The sequence below is a fragment of the Canis aureus genome, chromosome 14 (genome assembly GCF_053574225.1).
Source record: "Canis aureus isolate CA01 chromosome 14, VMU_Caureus_v.1.0, whole genome shotgun sequence".
In the NCBI taxonomy this organism is placed as follows: Eukaryota; Metazoa; Chordata; class Mammalia; order Carnivora; family Canidae; genus Canis; species Canis aureus.
The window spans coordinates 22,765,597-22,791,293 of record NC_135624.1 but is presented as its reverse complement, the minus strand read 5'-3'; the positions used below and the strand labels follow the sequence as shown (position 1 = coordinate 22,791,293).

General features: G+C 37.0%; 1 long non-coding RNA gene across 1 annotated transcript in view; it reads left to right on the top strand.

Annotated features, from left to right (window-relative positions):
- LOC144283249 (uncharacterized) overlaps positions 1 to 24,352 on the top strand; it is a 62,880-nt gene extending 38,528 nt beyond the window's left edge. Inside the window, exons 3-5 of the long non-coding RNA XR_013351680.1 lie at positions 14,302 to 14,402; positions 15,005 to 15,101; positions 23,974 to 24,352. This is a non-coding gene — a long non-coding RNA (uncharacterized LOC144283249). The remainder of the gene's footprint in view (positions 1 to 14,301; positions 14,403 to 15,004; positions 15,102 to 23,973) is intronic.
- The last annotated feature ends 1,345 nt before the right edge of the window (positions 24,353 to 25,697 follow it).

Sequence of the window (25,697 nt, the reverse complement as noted above, 5' to 3'; positions counted from 1 at the left end):
CCCACGTCGGGCTCCCTACATGGAGCCTGCTTCTCCCTCTGCCTGTGCCTGTGCCTCTCTTTCTCTCTGTGTCTCTCATGAATAAATAAATAAAATCTTAAAAAAATAAAATAAAATCAATAACCTAGCTTTTCACTTTAAGGAACTAGAAAAAAAGAGCAAAGTAAAGGCAAAGCATGTAGAAGGAAGGAAATAATAAAGATTAAAGTAGAGATAAACAGGAATGCCTGGGGTGGGTCAGTCAGTTAAGCATCTGCCTTCAGCTCAGGTCATGATGCTAGGGTCCTGGGATGGAGCCCTGCAACAGGCTCCCTGTTCAGTAGAGAATCTGCTGCTTCCCCTCCCTGTGCCCCTCCTCCTGTTCATTCTCTCTCTCTCTCTCTCTCTCTCTAATAAATAAAATCTTTTTTAAATAGAGGTAAGAAAAATAGAGAATAAACAAAACCAAATTTTTTTTTTTTTAAATCTCAGCAAAATTGATTAACCTTAACCTAGGAATAGAAGGGAACTCCATCAACCTAATAAAGGACATCTATGAAAAATTCACAGGTATTATACTTAACATAAGAAACTTTACACCTAAAATAAGGAACATGGATTCTGCTCTCCCCATTTCTATTAAACATTTTACTGGAAGTTTAAGCCAGGACAATTGAGGAAGGGAGGAAGGAAGGAATAAGGGGAGTGAAAAAGTATCCAAGTTAGAAAGAAAGAAGTAAAACTATCTCTAGATGACATGATCTCGTATGAAGAAAACCTAAAGACTTCACACAGAAGCTATTAGTGCTCATAAGCCAGTTCAGGAAAATTGCAAGACACATCAATATACAAAATACGTTTTATTTCTACACACTAGAAAATGAAATTGAGAAAATAACTCTAGCATCAAAATCCATAAAATACTTAAGGATAAATGTAACCAAGGAGGTGCAAAACTAATACCTTGAAAACCACAAAACATGTTGAAAGAAGTTTAAAAACACCTAAATGAATGGAAAGACATTCTGTATTCATGCATTGGAAGACTTGGTATTGTTAAAATATCAATACTATCAAAAGTGATCTACAGAGTCAATGGAATTCCTACTTAATTAACAAGCTGAACCTAAAATTCATATAGTAGTGCAGGGGACCTTGAAGAGCCAAAACAGTCTTGAATAAAGGCAAAGTTGAAAGACTCACATTTCCCAATTTCAAAATTTACTTCAAATCTACAGTAGTCAAAATAGTATGTTTATTGGTATAAGACATATATATATATAACAAAAAAAGACATATATAAAAAAAAAAGAATAGACATATAGATCAAAGGAAAAGTATTAAGAGTCCAGGGATAAACCCATACATCTGTGGTCAACTGATTTTTTGACAGGGACATCAATACATTTAGTGGAAAAAGAATAGTCTTTTCATCAAATGGTGCACAGACAACTGGATAGGCACGTGCACCAAGAACGAAGTTGGACCTCTACCACACACCACATATAATAATTAACTCAAAATGGATCAAAGACCTAAATTTAAGAGCTAAAACTCTTAGAAGAAAACATAAGGTTAAATATTTATGACCTTAGATGAAGCAATGTTTCTTAAATATGACCCCAGAAGCATAAGCAACAAAAGAAAAAAAAGATAAATTTGATTTCAGCACAATTAAAAGTTTATGTACCTTAAAGGACACTATCAAGAGAGTGAAAAGACATCCAGACAATGAGAGAAAATAATTGCAAATCATATATCTAATGTATTGATAAGCATATATCTGACTGAGAATATTTAAAGAACTCTGACAACTCAACAACGGAAAGATAACAAATAATCCAATTGAAAGTTGGGCAAAGAATCTGTATAGGCATTTCTCCACATTTGATATATAACTGGCCAATAAGCACATGAATATATGCTCAAAATCATTATCATTGGGGAAATGCAAATCAAAATCACAATGAAATTCCACTTCACACCCACTGGAATGACTAGAATTTTTTAAAAAACAGAAAACAACAAGTATTGGTGAGAATGTGGTGATATTGCAACTCTCATACATTGTTGATGGGTCTGTAAAATGGTGCAGTAGCTGCCAAAAACAGTTTGGCAGTTCCTCAAAATCAAAACATAGGATCAGAGTGGCTGCACCAGTTCACATTCCCACCAACAGTGTAAGAGGGTTCCCTTTTCTCTGCATCCTCTCCAACATTTGTTGTTTCCTGCCTTGTTAATTTTCCCCATTCTCACTGGTGTGAGGTGGTATCTCATTGTGGTTTTGATTTGTATTTCCCTGATGGCAAGTGATGCAGAGCATTTTCTCATGTGCATGTTGGCCATGTCTATGTCTTCCTCTGTGAGATTTCTGTTCATGTCTTTTGCCCATTTCATGATTGGATTGTTTGTTTCTTTGGTGTTGAGTTTAAGAAGTTCTTTATAGATCTTGGAAACTAGCCCTTTATCTGATATGTCATTTGCAAATATCTTCTCCCATTCTGTAGGTTGTCTTTGAGTTTTGTTGACTGTATCCTTTGCTGTGCAAAAGCTTCTTATCTTGATGAAGTCCCAATAGTTCATTTTTGCTTTTGTTTCTTTTGCCTTCGTGGATGTATCTTGCAAGAAGTTACTATGGCCGAGTTCAAAAAGGGTGTTGCCTGTGTTCTTCTCTAGGATTTTGATGGAATCTTGTCTCACATTTAGATCTTTCATCCATTTTGAGTTTATCTTTGTGTATGGTGAAAGAGAGTGGTCTAGTTTCATTCTTCTACATGTGGATGTCCAATTTTCCCAGCACCATTTATTGAAGAGATTGTCTTTCTTCCAATGGATAGTCTTTCCTCCTTTATCGAATATTAGTTGCCCATAAAGTTCAGGGTCCACTTCTGGATTCTCTATTCTGTTCCATTGATCTATGTGTCTGTTTTTGTGCCAGTACCACACTGTCTTGATGACCACAGCTTTCTAGTACAACCTGAAATCTGGCATTGTGATGCCCCCAGATATGGTTTTCTTTTTTAAAATTCCCCTGGCTATTCGGGGTCTTTTCTGATTCCACACAAATCTTAAAATAATTTGTTCTAACTCTCTGAAGAAAGTCCATGGTATTTTGATAGGGATTGCATTAAACGTGTATATTGCCCTGGGTAACATTGACATTTTCACAATATTAATTCTGCCAATCCATGAGCATGGAATATTTTTCCATCTCTTTGTGTCTTCCTCAATTTCTTTCAGAAGTGTTCTATAGTTTTGAGGGTATAGATCCTTTACCTCTTTGGTTTATTCCTAGGTATCTTATGCTTTTGGGTGCAATTGTAAATGGGATTGACTCCTTAATTTCTCTTTCTTCAGTCTCATTGTTAGTGTATAGAAATGCCACTGACTTCTGGGCATTGATTTTGTATCCTGCCACGCTACCGAATTGCTGTATGAGTTCTAGCAATCTTGGGGTGGAGACTTTTGGGTTTTCTATGTAGAGTATCATGTCATCGGCGAAGAGGGAGAGTTTGACTTCTTCTTTGCCAATGTGAATGCCTTTAATGTCTTTTTGTTGTCTGATTGCTGAGGCTAGGACTTCCAGTACTATGTTGAACAGCAGTGGTGAGAGTGGACATCCCTGTCTTGTTCCTGGTTCCTCAAACAGTTAAAAATATACCTGCCCTACGACCCAGCAATTGCACTGTTGGGGATTTACCCCAAAGATACAAATGCAATGAAACGCCGGGACACCTGCACCCCGATGTTTATAGCAGCAATGGCCATGATAGCCAAACTGTGGAAGGAGCCTCGGTGTCCAATGAAAGATGAATGGATAAAGAAGATGTGGTTTATGTATACAATGGAATATTACTCAGCTATTAGAAATGACAAATACCCACCATTTGCTTCAACATGGATGGAACTGGAGGGTATTATGCTGAGTGAAGTAAGTCAGTCGGAGAAGGACAAACATTATATGTTCTCATTCATTTGGGGAATATAAATAATAGTGAAAGGGAATATAAGGGAAGGGAGAAGAAATGTGTGGGAAATATCAGAAAGGGAGACAGAACGTAAAGACTGCTAACTCTGGGAAACGAACTAGGGGTGGTAGAAGGGGAGGAGGGCAGGGGGTGGGAGTGAATGGGTGACGGGCACTGGGGGTTATTCTGTATGTTAGTAAATTGAACACCAATAAAAAATAAATTAAAAAAAAAAAAACAACATAGGATCATTGTAGGATACAGTAATTCCCCTCCTAGGTATATATACTCAAAAGGATTGAAAAGATATGCTCAAACAAAAACTTGTACAGGAATATTTATAACAGTCTTATTTATAATAGTCAAAAAGTGAATCAACCCAAATGTTCATCAAATGATGTATAGATTAAAAAGGTGGTATATACAATCAATGTCATATTATTCAGCCATAAAAAATGAGGTACTATTACAGGCTGCTACGGATGAACCTTGAAAGTATTATGCTAAATGAAAGAAACCAGAAACTAAAGACCACATATAATATGATTCCATTTATTTGAAATGCCCTGAGTAGGCAAATTCATAGCAACACCCAGGAGGCATGTTAGTGTTTGTCAGAAGCTGGGGTCAGGGGGGAATACGGAGTGACTGCTTAGTAGCTACAGGATTTCTTTACGGTAATAAAAATGTTCTGTGATTACATAGTAGTGATGGATATACTAAAAGCCATTGAATGATAAAAGTAAATTTTATGTTATGTAAATTTTGCCTTAGTTAATTTTTTAAGTTGATAAATACTACAAACATAACAAAATCTCAAAAAAAAAATAGCAAAACATACTGTACCTCTATTATACTCTTTTCCCTATAATTTTTGTCTAGGTGGTCTTTGTATAATTATCTCTTCATATGACAATAATTTTGTACGATCATTTTCTATGGAGAGAAGTAAAAAGCAACTCAAATGCATTTTTAAATGCCACTATTGAGCTGCATAATTGTTTAATCAAATTATACTATGTGCAATAAATTATGGGTGAATATGTGTAGATGTTTTTTAACAAGATATTTAGACTACTTTGCTGTGATTTTAGCATTTTACATGCCATTTTTTCTAGAATTGCCAGGTTTCACTAAGACAAAGTATATCAGGGGCGCCTAAGTGGCTCAGTTAAGTGTCTTTGGCTCAGGTCATGAGCTCAGGGTCCTGGGATTGGCCCCACAACAGGCTCCCTGCTCAGCAGGGAGTCTGCTTCTCTGTCTTCCTCTGTGCTCATGCTCTCTCTCTCAAACAAATAAATGAAATAGTTTTTGAAAAAGACAAGGTATATCAGATGTGCTAAGTAAGACCAATTCAATACATGGGAAGCATAAAAATGCTACTTCATAGTTTGTAATACTGCTTTATGTTTGTGCCCCCATAAAGGTAGGACTTATAAGTACTGTTTTGCCTTCTCATTTAACAAGTATGTTAGTGGAGGCAAAAATTCAATGGAGATGGCAGGAATTATTTAGACTAGCTTTCCATATGAGCAAGAACTAAGAAAGAACATCATTAACCTAGTCATTGCCTCTAAAGGCAAGAAGACTAGAAGACAAAAGTGTAGAACACATTCCTTCAAGATGTTCCCTAATAGGAAAATAAACAAATAATGGAATAGTGTGTTGAGGGTGCACTTGGGGACTGTAAGAAGTGCTACTGGCCTAGAGGGTCTTCTTGGCTAGAGACGGCTTAGGGTAGACACTGATCAGAGGAGCCTTCACAGAGGAGCTCATATCACAACTTAATTTTGAGGGATGAGCTGGATTTTTCCGCACACAATAGTTAAAGAATACTACCAACAGAAAATGTTAGATGGGTCACACATACAATAAAATAAAACAAGATGTCCAATTCTTGGAACCGCAACAGCTTCAGAGGGACTCAAGTGCGTCCAGTAGAACCATGAGAGATCCAAGTGAAGAAACAGGCAGAGGCCAGATAAAGCTCATTGCATTGTTTTGTTCCAGGAATAATTAGATTCACAAATTCATTAGGAAGAGGCATAAATATATATTCACACTTTTATCCAATTATCCCATTTCTGACCACTTTTTCCACAAAATAATCTAAAACACAGAAAGACATTATATACATGAAAATGTTTACTTCAGCTTTTAAATATAAATGCCAAAAAAGGTTAATTATAATTAACTTAAAAGCCTTAGGGGAGACAGAATGACTTAAAAAGTACTCCAATGCAATTATGTGCAACAATTTAACAAGTGATAGATGGAGGATTGCAGACTATAGAAAATATAACACAATGTTAAATGGAATAAAGCAGATGCAACAATATATATGGTATGATTGTAAATATGTAAAAATGCCCCTGTCCCAGATATGCTAAGTTTTGGCCAATTTCATAATAGGCCAAGCAGCATCATGAGAAAAGTATTATCTGTGCTTACTAGATTATATGTAATGCAATTAATAATATGCATAATCACTCATGACGCTACCCCTTCCATTCTCAAGAGAGTCCCAGAATGTACATGGATTGTATGGTTCTCCTCCTCATCAGAAGAAACTTTACCCTGAAGAAAGACAATCAAGACCCATTAGCCTTAATGACAATTATGGGTCATTAGAGCAGGGAAATGGTAAGTCTGAGGAACGAGAAGGTAGCTTCTCAGATTCTTTTGGTCCTACACCTCACTCCATCCTTCAAACTGTTGAGGCTCTTACCAAAATAAATTAAAAATTAGAGAGCAAAACTGTCGCTAATAAATTAAGATCACAAGGAAAGTTATGTCAGAGCTATAACACAGCATAATAGTAGAACGTGGAAGGGATAGTTTTCCAATCCCTGTGATGAGTCCTGGAGCAAGGAACAGAAATGCCGAAGTCCACCTCACCTGAATCAAAAAACCGGCAGAGAGAACACCACACACCAGATTATAATAGAGTCGAAGGAGTCAGGGCAAAAAGAAATCGATACATAGGGATGTGCAAGTTTTTGTTTGCACTTGTGTTTTTGTTTTAATGAACATCTGTGAAAAAGGACAAGAAGGTGAGGTAGTCACCTTACAAAGCAGTCGTTCTAAGGTAAGGGGATTATAAGTGTCTTTTTCCCTTTATCTAAAAATCTTTATAGCTATTCATTTGTGACTCTCCTAAAAATACTTTTATCTAAAATGTTACTGGTTGTATTAGGGCACAGCCCGAGAAGCAGAACCACTAGGGTTCTGAGGATAAATAAGGAGCCCCTCCCTCAATGATCTGATCACCCTTGTCTTCGGACTGGGTTCCTCACCCTCCACCATTCCCTAAATGATGGCTGATCACTCCAGCCTGTCTTCAGGAAGATTCCTGTCAGGTGGGATTAACCCAGAATCCTTTTTTCCCTGATGTTTCAGTTTAGTAATTCTTCATCCACTGACCCCCCCCCACCCCCCATAAGTTATCAAGCCCCATCTGCCCATGCTGTTTTTAGAGTGAAGCCCAATCTCTCTTTCCCACTGCAAAATTCCATCACAGTGGTCACCAAAGCCCCCTTCCTTGACCTTTGACTATTTTTTCTTTAACAGAAATTTATTATGAAAAGATGTCAAAACCATAGAATACCAGGCTTGAGTCTAGAAATCAGGAGAACAATGCCCATAATTATGGCACAGAACAGTTTAGACAGAGAATTACTATCACTGCTTCTAAATTCTGCACAGCCAACATCACTGATCCTTGACACTGGAACCCCCCAGTAGTTCCACTACCTCTGCTGTTCAGAGATAGTCTTGCTTCTACCACTGTTCCTGAAAAACAGCTTCCTCATGATCCCCATTTTTTTCAAGTCACTAACTTTTATTGCAGGTCTGCAGAGAATGCATACGATCAGAGAAGACTTTTATACCCACTCATCTCTTAGCTGCAGAAAAGGCTGGGGAAATGATTATCTACTATCCTTCTGAGGCTTACTAGTGGGGAAACCACACATAGGGTGGATTTCTGAAGCTGGGCAGACCAAAAGAACGAGAATATCCACTAGACATATCAAGCCAATAGGTCTGAGGACAGTCTCTGACAATGAATCCGAAGAGCTTGCAAGGACCTGGCTATCTAGAACTATGGAGTATCTACTGCTTGCCTAGCAGGATGTTAAGTCCTTTGCTGGGTTGAAAGAAGTCAGGGTCCCTCTGCCCTTAAAAATCACATTCAACCCCTCAAATAGTCAAGACTTGACCTTCCCCATGAGGTCAATCCTTTTATCACTGCCCAGTGTCCAGGGAGAGCAAATTTTCCCTTTTGCTTTCAGAAGACCTCATTACTGTTATTGAAAAGAACATTTTGGTCAGAGATAAACAATGGAATGTTTCCACTTCCGTGTTTGAAAAGCTATTTAGAGAAGAGGGAAGAGAGTGAGCAAGGCTTGATGGTGATGTGATGGATGACAAAAGCTTCTCTCCATGCTGCAATGGCCCAGAAAAGGCAACAGTCACACACGTAATGCTCGTTACTGTTAATGGGAGTTGGGTCTGGCATCCAGAGAAGAACATGCCCTTGGAGCTGTACTTCCCTCTGTGGACAAATTGACATTGAGAGAACCTTTGTCATAAATAATCCCTGCCATTCAAAAGAACATTTAGCCCATTTCTGCAGAGGGAAGACAAAAGAGTCATTGAAGTTTCACAGACTCTGGGAGCTCTCTTCAGGAAGACTCACAAAGGCACAACGGGCTTCTGAGCTGCAATGATGGATAAAAGAAGGGGTTCTGCATTGCTTAAACTTGTGATGCCTGTAGAATATACATAATGCCAAATATCTAGGTACAAAATTCCAGTCACTGTTCCCCAAAATAGACAACAGTCCATTGCTTTGTGTAGCATTTCCTTACAATAGAGATAAGTAAAATTAAAATAAATAAATAAATAAAACACTGTCACAGTCCATCCAACCAAGAATCCTGCCTCTGGAAGAATATTTAAAGGTATTTGGTGAATGACAATGTTGGCCCATGTTATGTAAATAACAAATAAGTGAAGGAAGATTGATCAATTGATTGGTTAATTGGTTAATTAAAAGGCTCAACGGCCAACTTCATTGAATCTCTTTGTCTCACCCATTTCCAAGAATCTTTAAATTCTGAAAGCATTGCAGATCAGTGATCCAAACTCTCCTCAAGCCTAAGTATTCAGTTTTGAGGGTAAATTGCATGAAACTGAGAAGTATGAGATAGAGTTCTTTCAGATAACCTTATCTAAATGGAGTACAGTTTATTGGAAGCTTCAGCTTAACAACCCGTACTGGTCCTTTCAACATCCTGGTGTCCCACACTCCCCCATGCTCATTATGCTCTGACCACATTGGGTTTTTCTCTACTCCCTAAATAGATGCAGCTCCTGTCTGCATCGGGGACTTTGAACATCCTTTTTCCTCTGGCTGTGTTTCAACCCCACCACCGCTCAGCCTTTCAGCCCCTCGCTAACAAGAAGACAGACTCTGGTCTCATCACAAGCATTACCACCGCTGACAAGACTCTTCTGATCACTCCATTTGCAGTAGACCTTCTCCCTTCGCTCAGTCCTTTGTCTTCTTCACAGCACTTCTGATCGTTTGTATTGATAGGGTTCAGAACATACCACCCTAAAGTATGCCACTTTGGTGTATGGGTTATTTTGAGCTAAGCGTAATCAGAACCAGCAAATACAGGAAAAGTTCTTTACCTAAAGTAAGTTTAGGTAAAAAAAAAAAAAAGTAAAAGTAAAAGTTTACTTGCCTAAAATGAAACATATATTTCCCCTTTTGTAGAGAAGATTTACATATTTAAAGGAAATTTTCACAAATAAAGATATTTGTACTAGGAAGAGATTTACTCCCAGAGACACTTTTTTTTTTTTTAACATGAGACTCTTATCTTCATAACAAGGTGAACTTTTTTTTTTTTTTTTTGCCATATAGTTCCTCCCTTCCCCTCCCCTAATTTACCCAACCAAGCACCAAACTTCTATTTCTTTCTGTAACCCAGGATAATATACAAGTCTCAATCATCTAGCCAGCTTCTTAAGTCTCATATTTTTGCAAAACTCCTGTGTGTGTATATACATAATTAAAATTATTTTTTTACTCTCCTGTTACTCTGTCTTATGACAATTTAATTCTTAGACTGGCCTTAGGAGCTAGAAGGGTGGAAGGAATACTTTTTCTTCCCTCATCAATATCTTTATTTGTATAGGTTTTTTTCTTTTTTCTTTTCCTCACACTATAGTGTGAGGAAACTTGAACTATAGTTCAAACTCCATGAAGGTAGGTGCAGGGTCTACCTGGATCCTTATTTTATCCTCAGGGCTGGTAAAGTAATTATCACATGATATGAAATAAATAAATAAATTTTGAATAAACAAATGGATATATTCTCATCTGTCTTACTACAGTTGTAAGAAAATGAGAACAAAAGAAAAGCTTATATTAATGGAATCTTTTAGAACAAAGTTTTTCAGGATATATCCTATGGACAACAAATATTTCATATTAGATCTTTTACATTTATAAGCAAACACTAAACAAGAATAGCTCATTTAACAGGAAAATCTTGAAAGGCAGTATAGAACTAACATTTATCTCTTAGTTATTCCAGGATCAATGTCATGTCTTGTAATTCCTCCAATAATCCTGGGATAGATATGAGTAGAAAAGCAAGTTTTATTATTTTATTATCTTTCCTCATCTGCATATGTGAGGCATTTAAAGAATAAACAGAAATGGGATGTGCACATATACATTAGGAAAATTGGAATCAGTATGGATGCAAATGGTTGGAAGTGGCTTTATAGGAAATGTGGGGTTTAAACTGAGTCTTGACAAATCAGGGACATTCAGAAGGTAGAAAGAGAAGATGGGTCCATCCATGCAGATAGAGAGCATGAACAAAGTACAAATAGTAAAGGAGTCCGCACAGAGAACTGGAAAAAACAGTCAAGAGATCACAAGTATGGCCCCTATCAGGAAGAAGTTTGACAGATTGATTCTATCTGCATTCTGGAATTTCTCAAACTCTAAGCTGAGGAGACCAGATTTTATGCTCCACATAAAAACAAACTGTAAAAGATTTGGTTACAAAAATTACAATTGTGGAAAGGGAATTTTTTCATGAAGCCAGAAAAGGGGCCAATTCTTAACAGAGTTGATGTTTCTATCCAAATGCTTGGTAGTGGAAGTAGAAACAGTATAATTTAATTGTATCAATCAGAGTTCATTCAGAAAAACAGAAATCACTCTAAGTACTTTAAACAGAGGGAATTTAAAACAAAGAATTGGATACAGAGACAATAGAAAAGCTCAGAAATAAAATGGAACAGTGAGACAAATCAGGAATTAATGCCAAGAAGCTGCAAGGTGCAACTACCTTCAAGGTGCAACAATGCAAAGAAGCGTATGACTGGAGTCTAGGATCTGGAACTATCCCTTAGAAGCTGGAAACAAAGAGAGCCTGTCAGGATGTAAAAATTGTTTACCATAACATGGAGCCATGGGGCAGTTCTAACTGGTGCTGGAGAAGATGCTTCCGAAAGAAAAGAAAGAAAGAAAGAAAGAAAGAAAGAAAGAAAGAAAGAAAGAAAGAAAGAAAGAAAGAAAGAAAAAGAAAATGCCATGACCTCTCCTTCCACCAATCTCCTCTATCTAGACAGAGGCAACTAGCAAGGTATCTTGGAGAATAAAGTTCCTTGCAAGTCAAAGCAGAAGAAGAGATTAGGGGATGAATCTGAGAGTTAAAAGGCAAAAGACCAGCACATCATTTAAAGAGAAGAAAACCTGGGACTACAGTCATGCCACTAAATGAAAATAAAGAAGTCAAGAGAAAAGATTTACAAGGAAAAGCATCTACATTAGTCACAGTTCTCCAGAGAAACAGAACCAATAGTGTGCACATTTGTGTAGAGAAAGAACGTAAGAGAAAAAAAGAGAGAGAGAGAGAGAGAGAGAGAGATCATAAGGAATTGGTTCATGTGATTATCCATACAAAGTCCCAAGATCTGCTGGGTGAGTTGACAAGTTGGAGACTCAGGAAAGCCCAGGGTGTAGTTTCAGTCTAAAGACTGGTAGGCTCAAGACCCAGAAAGAGCCAATGTGTCAGCTTGAGTCAGATGAGAGGAAAAATGGATTTGCCAATTTGAAGTCAGTAAAGCAGAAGGAATTATCCCTGTTCAGGGGGAGGCTCTTTGCCTTTTTGTTCTAGTTAGGTTTTCAGCTGATTAGATAGGCCCACCCATATTAGGGAGAGTAATCTGCTTTACTCAATCTACCAATTTAAATGTTAATCCCACCCAAAAACACCCTCACAGAAATACTCAGAATTATGTCTGGCCAAATATCTGGACACCCAATGGCCCAGTCAAATTGACAGATAAAATTAGCCATCATAGCATCTAAGTTGAGTCTGAGTTAACAGCAGTCTATGTGGAAATTCCACGAAAAGGTGTAGAGCTTGGGCAGCCCGGGTGGCTCAGCAGTTTAACCCCTGCCTTCCGCCCAGGGTATGATCCTGGAGTCCCGGGATCGAGTCCCACATCCGGGTCCCTGCATGGAGCCTGATTCTCCCTCTGCCTATGTCTCTGCCTCTCTCTCTGTGTCTCTCATGAATAAAGAAATAAAATCTTAAAAAAAAAAAAAAAAAAAAAGGAAAGGTGTAGAGCTCAAAGAAGTGGTGGTCAAGATTGGAAAAATAAATTAGGAGTTGTCCAACATACAAGGAACAAACTGAGTCATGGACAGAAATAAGAGAAGATGATAGTTAAAATCATGATCTAGAGGCATTATACGGGTCTCCAGCTAGAAACATTAAACAGTATTAGGTATATTATTATTACTAAGATAGATGGGTCTAAGTTATTTAAATAGATTTTCACCCACACAGGCTGAAAAGCTTTTCTTGTTGGCCTTAAATTAACCAAAACATTCTACTTACCAGAAAGCTAAGCCCTAGTGATAATGAAATCTTGCTATATTGTTTTTTTATTTAAACTAAATGATCTAATTCAATTCTCAACTTTGTATCCTTGATTCTGAGATTTAGTGAGCATGTCTGCACTCATCATGTTCACACCCTCATAGTTTTATAATCATTATCTGTATTATTTAGGACAGACCAATTATTGTAACATTGACCACAAAATCTCAGTGGCTTAAGATAATAAAAGTTTATTTCTTCCCATGTCATTCTCTGACACGCTGGTGGTAATGGACTCCGCTCCACACAGCCATTCCAGGGCCCAGGCTCTTTTCATCTCTCCCAATGGCCTTTGGAATTCCTTACTGGATCCTCAGTATCCAACCAGTAGGTGCAGAAAAAGAATGAACATGGTGAACTGAGGAGAAGGTTTCTGGGCCAGGCCCACAGATGATGTACATAATATGTTCTCACATGTCACTGGCAAGTACTCATTCATAGGGCCATACTTTTGTGGGGGAAGCCCGGAGTATAAGCTAGATATGTGCCTAGAAGCAAAAAGAAAATGGTATGGTGGGCAGCTAAATATGTTCAACCATGTTGATCTGTTCCTTCTTAAACTATTTTCCAATTTGAGGAGCTTTTGTTCCCATGACTGTATGACCACCCTCCCCTATACATTCCCCAGCTCAGCGATACTTCTCATGACCTGAGACATCAGATGGACATAGCATGCTAACAAGGATAAAGAGGAGGAGATGAAAGGAGAACAGAGAACTTCTGAATTGAAATGACCTGAAGAGAAATGTATCTCAAACATCTATCGTGCAGAAGAGGACACTGAGACCCAAAGAGGAAAAGTGAACTACCCAGGGCCACACATCTTTAAATGTAAACCCAGGACTTTAACCCAGCTCTCTTAACATTCTGACCGGGATTCATATCAATACACTGTTATTTCAAATGTGTGCATGCCAAAATTTGGTAGAAAGATGGAATAACATTTCCATGAGCTTTTAATACTCTGAAGCTATATAATAATGTTGGACATTTTGCTGGTGCTTTTGATACAGAAAGTACAAATTTGACAAGCATTCCTAGAAGCCAACCAAACTAAAAATCCAGAGCCCTTCAACTAAACCATTATTGTTAAAATTATTTTCCACAAAGTATTTACTAGGATGCATGTATGCCTTAAGTGGCCTTTTGAAAAGAAGTATTTGCAGTTTTTTGTTTTTGTTTTTAATTTCCCTGCTACTTGCTTTATCAGAATTCTTTCAATTGCTAACAATGGGAAACAACTCAAACTCGCTCAATTTTTAAAAAAGGAATCAACTGAATCATGTAGATATTGCAGGTTTCAGAGAAATCTGTTATCATCAGAGCTCTGTCACCTATCACTCATGTCTACTAATGTTTAATTCTCTTTCTAGGTTGGCCTGATTCCCTTTTCTTGCACACAGACTATTTCCACATGTTGAAAATGATGGCTACACGAGCCCAACAAGTTTCAACTTGAGATCCAGAGAGAAGAGTGAGTCTTTCCTTACAGCACCAATAGAAAAGCCCAAGTGGACTCTAACTGGCCCACCCTCAGTCACCTGCTTTGGATATGAGTGGGGTGCAGGAAGAAGGAGCAGATATTATGATTGACATCCCACCAGACCTACAAGAAGTGGTGAAGGATTTCCCCCAGAAACCAGAAAAGGGGCTATGAAACATGCTGAGCAGAGAAAAATAGTAACTATCACAGTCCATTCTGCTTGCTGATTAGCAAAAAGATATTGGAGATAGAAAAATAGAATCTATTTCTAATATACAACTAGACACATGATATATTAATTATATACTTCTATCTTATCAAAGAGCCGACATACAAAATCAGGACACTTTCCCTCCTCTCTTTTGAATTAAAAAGTTAGAACAATAGACAGCCCAAGATATAGTCTCTCTGTCAAATACCTCTTGTTATTTATAGGTATCCCATGACAAATATCAAATTTATAGTTAATATGGTTACTTATGCAAAAACTAATCATATGAAAGCCTCTCACTTTAAAAAAACAAAAGTAAAGCTAAGTATTGGGTTTAGGAAAGTCCTATGAAATTGTCCGGTTCATCTTTTTCATTTTGCAGATAATGGAACTGAAGACCAAAGAAGTGAAACTGCCTGGTTCAATTATGCAGCTTTTTATTAAATGAATCCTGGGTTAAAATTCAAGTTTCCTTTCAGGTAGGGAAGTATTTTCCCCCTTGTACATCATTGCTCAAGTTTTTTTACATGTTCCTCACATTGTAAAAGATGTAGAAGCAAACAGACAATTGTCAACTGAAAAGAGAATTTATTGGATCTGTCAATCATTCAAAAAAATTTAAATTTTTATGCAACAAGTTTTAACAGATATTCTCCCCTAACCATATTTTTGAATATACAATCCTGTCATATGTGGAAAAAAATGGTGGCTTGTATGAACCAAGGTTCAAACTGTGTGTTAAATGCTTGTAAAAATAATTACCACATGACATTAAAGTGACATGCATTCTGAGGAATGCTTTTCCTACTTGGCTTCAGAGTTTTGTTTGTGGGTTGTTGTTGTTGTTGTTGTTGTTGTTTTTTTTCTAAAAAGTTTATCTCCTGCTGTGTCTTCATGTAATTATACACAGCATGATTAGATGGAAAAAAAAAAAAAAAAGATTCCCTAAATACTACGAACAGCCAAAATACAGTTCTAATCAATTCACTTGTCAAATTGTTTCAAATGTATCCTGGGTACTAACACAAGCATTCCTAGCTTCTCTTCTTTTAGTAGAAATTAACATCTGTTTTCCTTGACCATTAAATTTCTGCTCACGATAAAATATTAAGATCCTTAAAACTCTAATCAGATAATCAGAAATGCAAATTAAAATGAGATACTACCTTTTGCCTTTCTGGTTCATAAAGATCAAGAATGAAAGTGTCTAGTTTAGCAAGAATGAGGGAGGGCAATTTTATATACTTCTAGGGCAAATGTAATCACTACACTTTAGGGTAAGGCCAATTTGACAACATATATTTAGGACCATTAAGAAATAGTCATGTCTTTTAATTCAATAATTCCACTTTTAGTACTTTGTTCTAAGGAAATTATCAAATATATACAAAAATGTTCATCACCATATTATATATCATAAAAAAGACATCATTAAAAATCAAAAAAGATGTACCTAAATAAATCAGTGATAGCATATATGATAGAATATCTTCTGACCAAAATGACTAAAACTAAAATATTGGCAAATAAATTTTGTCTATCAGTATGATAAAATACTAGGTTGCCATTTTTTAAAAGGTAGAAATATGTCCTAATATAATTGAATTCTTGTTAACTTTGTATGGCAAATGTATGTGTAGCTGTACATATACATACACGCATAAAAATAGATGAATACAAAATACAAGTATATGCATCAAAAATATTCATAGAAGTTATCTCTGCCTGGAGATAATATCTCTTTCAAAATGTTGATGTCATGATTCAATTAATATTTGTAATATTTATATATGCAATATATTATGCAATATATTTATGTGGCATATCTAATATATGCAATATATACTACATATATATAATATACAATAAGATATATATAATTGATACATACAACTATATATTCTTTATTGTATATATTTTATATATTTATTTATAATATTATGTGTATACATACAAAATCTCCTCATCAGAGGACCTGGGAAATAGTAGACTTTCAAAGAATGACAGTCACCTTCTTGCCTTTACAATGTTTTTCTTATGTGACACCCACCCCACACTATTCTACATCGAACATGATTTGGCTCCAAGAACACGATCAGGGATAGAGAAGTATCTCAGGAAGGGAAAAAAGTCAGGCAGAGAACTAATAAGCCTCTGGAGCTCTTTGCAGTGTCTCTGCACGTATCCTCTCAAGCCAAAGCTTTAAGCCGATGTCAGTTTTCAAATGATAACAGAATGACAGGGCTTCATAACCCAGTGTGTGATCTTAAAGTCTACCTTGCTGATGAATATAGGCTAAGGATAACCTTTTTATTCAGAAGGTGTTCTTATTACCTTTTAAAAGCATAAATCAGACCCCGGAAAAGATTAGGTTCATTACTTTAAAATAACCACGTGAAGGAACCCATGGCCACATATCCAAGCTTAATGGATTTTGCCCTCTGAAAGAGGCATAATTTTGGATTCTCCTTCCAGGTCCCTGTTGGGTTTCCATGGGAACAAATGTTTCAGGGTCAACTCTACTCATCTTGGGGTTGGGGAGCTATATGAACAAGTGAGAGAGACAAAATCTGTCTTCTTTGGGAGTTGATTCAGTCTAACTATGGGCCTATATTTGGCCATAACAGAGGAATGGAAGGTCTGATGCGATAGGACGTTTTAAGGCCAAAGCAGTGAAAGCTTCACTGAAGTATGACATAATTTTTAGTCCTTCAAATTGCTACCTGTTCCCTGACCACCTTTAGTCTGCTTTCCCTTTTGTTCACCAAAAGGGTAGATGGTATCTTATCAGGCTATTCAATACAAAGGAAAAAAGGACTCCCAAACCTCATCCTGCAATCTGACTTAATGGAAATAAAAGTCAAACTGAATGGAACATCGAGGTGTTAGTTACTTCACTGTAAAATAAGCTAATCCTAAACACACCCAATGCCCTACACTACTTGTTAACTCATTGTTGCAAATGCATAATCCAATAGGAACTTCCATTCACCCTCCAAGAAACTGCATTAGAATGCTAAGAGGTGCTTAGAGCATGAGTGGAGGATGCTGACTCCAAAGTAATTCTTTTGGCCAAAGTAGCAGATGTTGCATTCAACCACTTATTCCAGGGAAATATGTAAAGCCTGATTGGAAATGCTGAACATAGGTGAGAGAGGAGGCACTTCTACACAGGCCAAGTTCCACTCAGAGCTTTCTGGTGAATGCCAGTAAAAAGATTGCCTAAATCAAGTCCTAACCATAGTAAATACTTACCACTACCATATGCCTGTTCTTTTTATACTGACCCAATATTTATCACTTCTTATCAACCTCTCAGGAAGAAGGTGTTTGGACAAGTAGAGCAATAACTTTTCTCCTACAATTTAATCTATGAAAAGATCCTTAGAGTCTATAATCAAGGTTCCTGATAACAGCTTCCCCCCCTCCCCAAGCCACATCTTTTGTCAGTACATATGTCTATCAGGAGTAGTAAGTATAACCTTCATAACCTTGAAGTCTCCAAAACTGAGGAAAGCAAATTTCAGTGGCCAATTTGCATTTTAGGGAAAGAAAAAAGAGAGGAAGGGTTTGCTATGTCAAGGTATACCCTTAAAGACTTGGTAGAGTGAGGTTACTGTGGCCAAGCCTTTCCTCTTCCAAATTTCCAAAGCACTTACTGTTCTCTCTCTCACTTTTATTCATTCAACAAGAATTCATGTGCAACAGGGATGGGTCAAAGCTAAATGCTGCTACTTAGCTACAGACTGACATCTCTTGCCTTGCCTTGTAATTGAACAGCTGGTATATCTCTTCCCTCACAACAAAGGTCTGTTTCCTGAAGGCTAGAAACATGGCACATCGTTACCTAGAGAATAAAAATCTGACTGACTCACTTCTCCATGAAGCAGCAACAACCCATCTTCCCAGCACCATCCGCTTTACTTTTCCTGTCTCCTGTACGTCAAACAACCCCAGTTATTTACCATTATCAAATGAATTCTATATTTATCTGTTAAAATGTACTGACTCAGGCTGATTGTTCTACATGAATGCCATTGCTCAAACTTTTCCCTTTAATTTTATGCCCATTCTTTGGTGTCTTTCCCAGCCAATATCTTGTCCATGAAACCTTTGGAGGGGCCTCCAGAACCTGAATCACTCTTTTCTTCCCCTATGTTCCTATAGCACTGTTGTTTCAGTGTTTGCTTTTGGAACTTATCATGTTATGCCTTTATTTAAAGCCAGTGGTGTCATTTCCTCTGTTAAATTAGAAGCTTATTATTTAATAATTTTGTGCTTATGTGTATACTTCATGTTGCACATAGAAGACACTTAATAAGTATTTTTGAATAAATTCATCAATACTAGCCATCACAATGACTAATAATGTCTCAGCAAGCTCAAACTAATTAAATTAACCAATAACAAAGTGTTGCTTAAATAATTATTATACAGCCACAAAATAGAATACTTTGCAGTCATGAAAAATGAATTAGAAGATATTTCCAAGTTATCACTCTTTTTCTTTTCTCCTTAGTAGCTTTTTCAAACTACTTACACCACCCCAAACTCCCAAACTCACCACTTCTCTCTTCATTTCAGCAAGATGAATTTACCTCCTACTTCATGGAGCAAATGAAAAAAACATTTTTCAAAATTTTGTCACCAAACACAGATACTCACCTGCATGTGGTTCCACCCTGTTCTTCTTCCATGTGGTTATGTTGAAAGAGATTTTCATTCATGTTTTAAGACGAAATTCCCATGTGTGTGTACAATGTTATTGTCCACTGTATTCTCCTGTCCCTTGTTCTTTTGATTACCCCTTCAGATTTCTTTATCTTCTTGCTCACTCTCTCTCTCTCTGTCTCCTCCAATCTCTCTTTCTCCCCTTCTTCCCAATAGCATTTAAAGACACTCCCATCTTTGTGCTTAAGAAAATAATGATCTCATGTTACTCTGCATCTTGTTTATAGAAAAACTTTTTAATGGAGTCAGTTCTCTCCTGTTTCCTGAATTTCATCTACCATGTACTCCCCCTCGCACTAAGAGGTAGCTCCTCCCTTCTCCTCCACTAAAAAAGACAAACAACAACAACAACAACAAAAACCCAAAGAAACAAAAATGTCATCAAAATCATTACTTCCTTATCACTAGAACTTTTTATTTATTACTTCAACCTTTAAGCAGTACATGATAATTGGGATAGCTCCTTTGTGCGCACACTTTTTTCCAGGTGCTGTCAAACTATTTTATCATGGTTTTGCTTCTGCTTTTTTTTTTTATTTTTATTTATTTTTTTTTTAATTTTTATTTATTTATGATAGTCACAGAGAGAGAGAGAGGCAGAGACACAGGCAGAGGGAGAAGCAGGCTCCATGTACCGGGAGCCCGATGTGGGACTCGATCCTGGGTCTCCAGGATCGCGCCCTAGGCCAAAGGCAGGCGCCAAACCGCTGCGCCACCCAGGGATCCCAGCTTTTTTTTTTTTTTTTTTTTTTTAAAGCAGGCTCCATGCCCAGCATAAAGCCCAACACAGGCCTTGAACCCATGACCCTGAGATCAAGATCTGAACTGAGATCAAGGGTTGGATGCTTAACTGACTGAGCCACCCAGACATCCTGCTTCCTTCTTTCTTGATTCCCTACTGTGGAATCCCCTTCCTTTGACATCCCTTACATCTACTTATTTCTGAGGGTGTTCATCCAACCACTCTTCTCTTCCTACTCTACACATTACCCACAGGCATTATCATCCACCATAACTTCAATTACTATCTCTGTGTTGTGAGACATAGAGTCTACAGTTTCTGCCCAGATCCCTCATTTCAGCTCCAATCTCTTATATCCAACTGCCTACACATCTTATATCCTACACATCTCCATGAGGTTGTCTGATGAGCACCATTTCTCAACATTTTCCAGACTGAAGCCATAACGTCCCACCTCACCACACTCAGCGTGATCCTCTTTGTTTCCTTTCCCAGGGGACAGCCTCATCACCATCCAAGTAAGAGACTTAGGCAGAATTCTTAGATCCTCCCTCTTCTCACTTTCAATATTCATTCAATCATTGTAACATACAGAATCCACCTACTCCTTATTTCTTAGATCCATCAGCATCTCTCTATCCCCACTGACAGTACTCTATTTCAGGCCACCATCATCTCTTGCTAGGATTCCTGAAACTGTCTCAACAAGTTTTCCTGCTACAGTCATGTCACATCCCTTTCTGCTCCCTATATTACAACAACCATGGCATTTCTAAAATGTATGTTATATCCCTACTGAAAACCTTTTCAGTGCCATCCCATTGCCTTCAGAATAAGCTAAAAAAAAAAAACTTATTATGGTTTCTGGGTTCCATGTTAGTATGATACCTACTTACTTGTTTGAATTTTGCCTATAACATTCTCCTTTTTTTCCAAGATCACTTTCCTATACTTGCTAAGTGCACCTGGCTAACTCCTGCTCACACTTCATTTCTAAGATTAGATACTGCTTCTTTCAGATATTCTCATGCCTACAAGTCCAGTTTGGGGACCCCTTTGCTCCTACAGCATCTAGAAATTCTATCATAATACCTAACCCAAAATATAATAATTTCTGTTACCTGTCTACATCCTGTATTATAAAGTTCTTGAGAACAGATATCGTGTCTATGTTTACTATTCGTTGATTCAACAAGTAGTATTGTAGTACTGGTTCTAGAATTACAATCAATAGAAAGCAAAACCAGATATGAGAGTTCCTTCATGTCTCTCACAACCTATTCAAGGAAACAGATATTGATCAAGTGATCACACACAAAACTGAATTCTGGTCAATACTACAAAGGAAAATTAGGTTTGATGAAGCCTATAATGAGGAGCTTGACCTAGTGAAGATGGCCCAGGCAAGGAAAACCTCCTTGCCTTTGGAGGATATAATGACTGGGGGGGGGGGTGGGAATCTGAGACTGAGATGTAATTAATGGACAGAGAGGAAATGCACCCTTTCAGCATATGTCAAGGCCCCAGGATTAGATTCAAGGAACTGGAAGAGCTTCAGTGGAACTGGAGCACTAAGAGAAAAAATCCATATTAGTTAAGGCTGGAAAGTAAAAGTCTAAATATTCAGATGTGCATACCTGCCCTACAGCCATTAAAGGATTTCCCACAGAGATGATGTGATCAGACTTTTGGTCTGAGAGATCAGTCTGACTGTAGAACAGAGGATGGATTGGATGAACCCAGAAACGGATGTCAGTATGCCTATTAAGATTCTGACTATCAGGGATCCCTGGGTGGCGCAGCGGTTTGGCGCCTGCCTTTGACCCAGGGCGCGATCCTGGAGACCCGGGATCGAATCCCACGTCAGGCTCTCAGTGCATGGAGCCTGCTTCTCCCTCTACCTGTGTCTCTGCCTCTCTCTCTCTCTCTCTCTCTCTGTGTGTGACTATCATAAATAAATAAAAATTAAAAAAAAAAAAAAAAAGATTCTGACTATCGCCATAACCAAAATGGCAGATAATGGAGGCAGGGGTTACATTGATGGTGTTGGACAAAGAAATAAAGGGAAGACTTAAGAGATATTTGGGAGATGAAATTAGTAGGCTTGGTAATGTATTAGATGCGGGAGTTAGGAAGAAGAAATTCCCTAGAGTGGCATCTGGCACATAGTGGCATTACAACAAGTATCTATCCAATAAATATATAGTGTATGATATTTTTTACTTTTAAAAATATATACATATGAACCTAAGAACCAGTTCCAGTTCTTCCACATTCTAGACACCTTTAATCAAATCACCTTCTTTGTGACTAAATTTCCTCATCCATTAAATGGGGAAAAATATAGTAAAAAATGTATAGGTAATTTTCATCAGAATGAAATGTAAAAATTCACATTAAGTATTTAGCCCAATCCTTATTAGTAGTAAATGTTCAATATATGTGAGTTTTAAATATATATATACAACTGCTACATATTATTATTACATAAATATGGACAAAAATACATTAACCCAGTGTAGATCAGGTTTTAAAAAAGGACTATTTTGGTGGGTACATGAAGAAAGAAAAGGGAACCAAAAAGATAAAAACTATACTAGAAAAACGAAATACAATATGACCATATTTATGAATTATAAGATTGTGTGTCTAAACATACACTTTCAGACAACTGTTGAATGTTTTCAATAAAAATAAATGTCTTATTTATGTTGATCTCCTTTATGTATGTATATTTTAAAATCTTTTCTGTAATATATATGTTGCTTATAATAAGAAAAAATAATTTGAAACTACATTTTGTACTTCACCTTCTGAAAGTATAAAGAGCCCCTGAAGTGTCCATTTTTGTAGTCAGTGACTTTGAAATTTTATTCTCTTACCAGAGGAATCTAGCCATTGGTATTATCTAGTAATTCAGAGTTAATTTCCCTAGATTTAAGGGCATTAAATTTTCCCCTAATCTTGCCTGTATTTCTCTTTTATTTTTTAAAAAGATTTTATTTATTTATTTATGAGAGACACCGAGAGAGGCAGCGACATAGGCAGAGGGAGAAGCCGGCTCCCCACAGGGAGCCTGATGCAGGACTCAATCCCAGGACCCTGAGATCACCACCTGAGCCAAAACTAGACGCTCAACCACTGAGCCACTCAGGTGCCCAGCCTGTATTTCTCTTTTAAACATTCAAGAGCTGAAATACAAAAGAACTTCAAATAAGTGTGCATCCAGCCACATAGTGAAGGGAATATAATATTACTGAAGGCAATGACAGGGGAAATTAACCAAATAAAACAGACCTTTGTATTTAAACAGTGTGAACTCACAGCCAATGACAGATAATAGCCCCCCAAACTGATGTAATTAAATAAGAAAAAATATAGTCTGTAATAATTACCCCTCTTTGTTAATCAAAAGAACTCAAACAAATTCCCCCAAACAACAGTGGAAACTTGCTTTAATAGTGCATTTTTCAATCAAATGGACAAGCAGAAGGACAAAATTAGGAAATTATAATATTGAATATTTCATGTTATTTCCCAGAGCAGAGAAGTCTTAGGTTTATAAACACATATCTAAAGACTATGAGTGAGAACAAGCAATCTGATTATAAGAAGTATTTAAAAGAAAGCAAGCTGAAGGATATAAGCTAAACAAAATGAAAGTCAAAATAGAATAGAATAAAATAATCAGGGTTTTGAGTTCAAAGATTTTTTGAATAACAATCATATTCAAGGTACTCTACTAAGTACATTGCAATTGACATCTCACTTGTATTTGCACAAACGACTTTTGAATTATTCTATGAGGAATCCAGATAAAGAGAAATGATGACATGTGAATGAATCCAAGTCCTTGAACTTTCTCTTTGTTTCCACAGTATGAAGGTTGGAGAAGAGGAACAAAACTTCAGATTTCACTTGAGAAAATCTATGCAGAGTGTAAAGGCAGAATTGTAAAGTGGCATTTGGAAGTGTCCACCCATCCCCTAAGACCAGATGACTTTTTATGATTTTTTTTAAAAGAAGAAATTTGGAAGATAATCCTAGCATGATAAAGCTTGAACTCTGAGTGTTTTGGTTGTATCAGTCAAAGGACAGACAGGCTCAAAGAGTTGAACTGCAAAGAACTTAATGAAGAGGCTATTTCCAGAGATGAGGGAGGGTTTAAAGGAAACTGGTAAGGAACCCAGTGCCAATAGTACCTCAGCCTTGAGTGGTTGTCCTAACAAGCAGCCTGTCAAGAGCAGGTTATGGATCAATGGGGATGGAACATAGCCACACATTAGGAATGCCTTCACTGCAAATGTTTAGAGGGCTAGAGACATCATCTGAGAGAGAATGAAATGGAACACATTTCTAAAAGAACAAAAAATTTAAAGCAGAAATATCATATGTCCTCCTGGATTTTGGTGGATACTGGTATGATAACAGTAATTTTATCACAGAAAGATGGTATCTATTATTAATTCCAAATAGTTATTGGGAAAGTAAGATGCGGATACAATCTTTCTGTTGTGAAGCAACAGACCAGAGATTGGATCATCTGAAGATGTTAAAGGAACAGAAGCAAAATCCAAGAGATACTGAATTGGGTTGGGGCCTTTCCTGAACTGAAAAATCCACAATGTCTCATTTTAGGGATAAGTAAAAGCTGAAGGAAACAATGCTAAGTAAGGCAAAGCTAAATAAACATTTATAAGCAAATATTACTTAGGATGAAACATAGCTACAAAAGGGCTGGCCAGCAGTCTTAAGTAGCCTTCCCATTTAAGCATTATGTCATACATTCTGGTATCATTTTTACGTGGTTTAGGTAATAGCACAATATTATATAGGATTTTTCTTATTGTTTCCAAATGCAAATATTATAATAAATAAGAACTTGATCCATAAACACAGCTCTGTTCCCTTCACCCTTATTCAAAACTGCCAGAAAAGTAGACTACAAATGAAAATGCTAATAAAAATACAAAGCAAAAAGATATACCTAGTAGGTCAGTGGTGGAAATATGATAAAATCATGTAAAATTATTTTGGGCAAGAAAAGAGGAAAAAAAGCAACTGAGAATAGATGGGACAAAGAGAAAACTAGTTGTAATAACATAGTAGATTTAAATTCAACTATATCAATAATCACATGAAAAATAAATACTATCCCCCTCAAAAAAAGAAGAGATCAGGGATCCCTGGGTGGCGCAGTGGTTTGGCACCTGCCTTTGGCCCAGGGCGCGATCCTGGAGACCTAGGGTCGACTCCCACGTCGGGCTCCTGGTGCATGGAGCCTGCTTCTCCCTCTGCCTCTCTCTCTCTCTCTCTCTCTCTCTGTGTGACTATCATAAATAAATAAAAATTAAAAAAAATTTTAAAAAGAAGAGATCAGATTCTTTAAAAAAAAAAAAGATCCAATGTTATGTTGTCTATAAGAAATCTTCTTTAAATACAAACATAGGTAAAAAGAATAAAAGAATGTAAAAAGATATGTCACACCACAATCAAGAAAGCTGGAATGACTATACTAAAATTTCAGAACAAGGAATAGTATCACTAATATAAAGGTGCATTATCTAATGATAAATGAACCAATTCATCAAGAAGACATAAC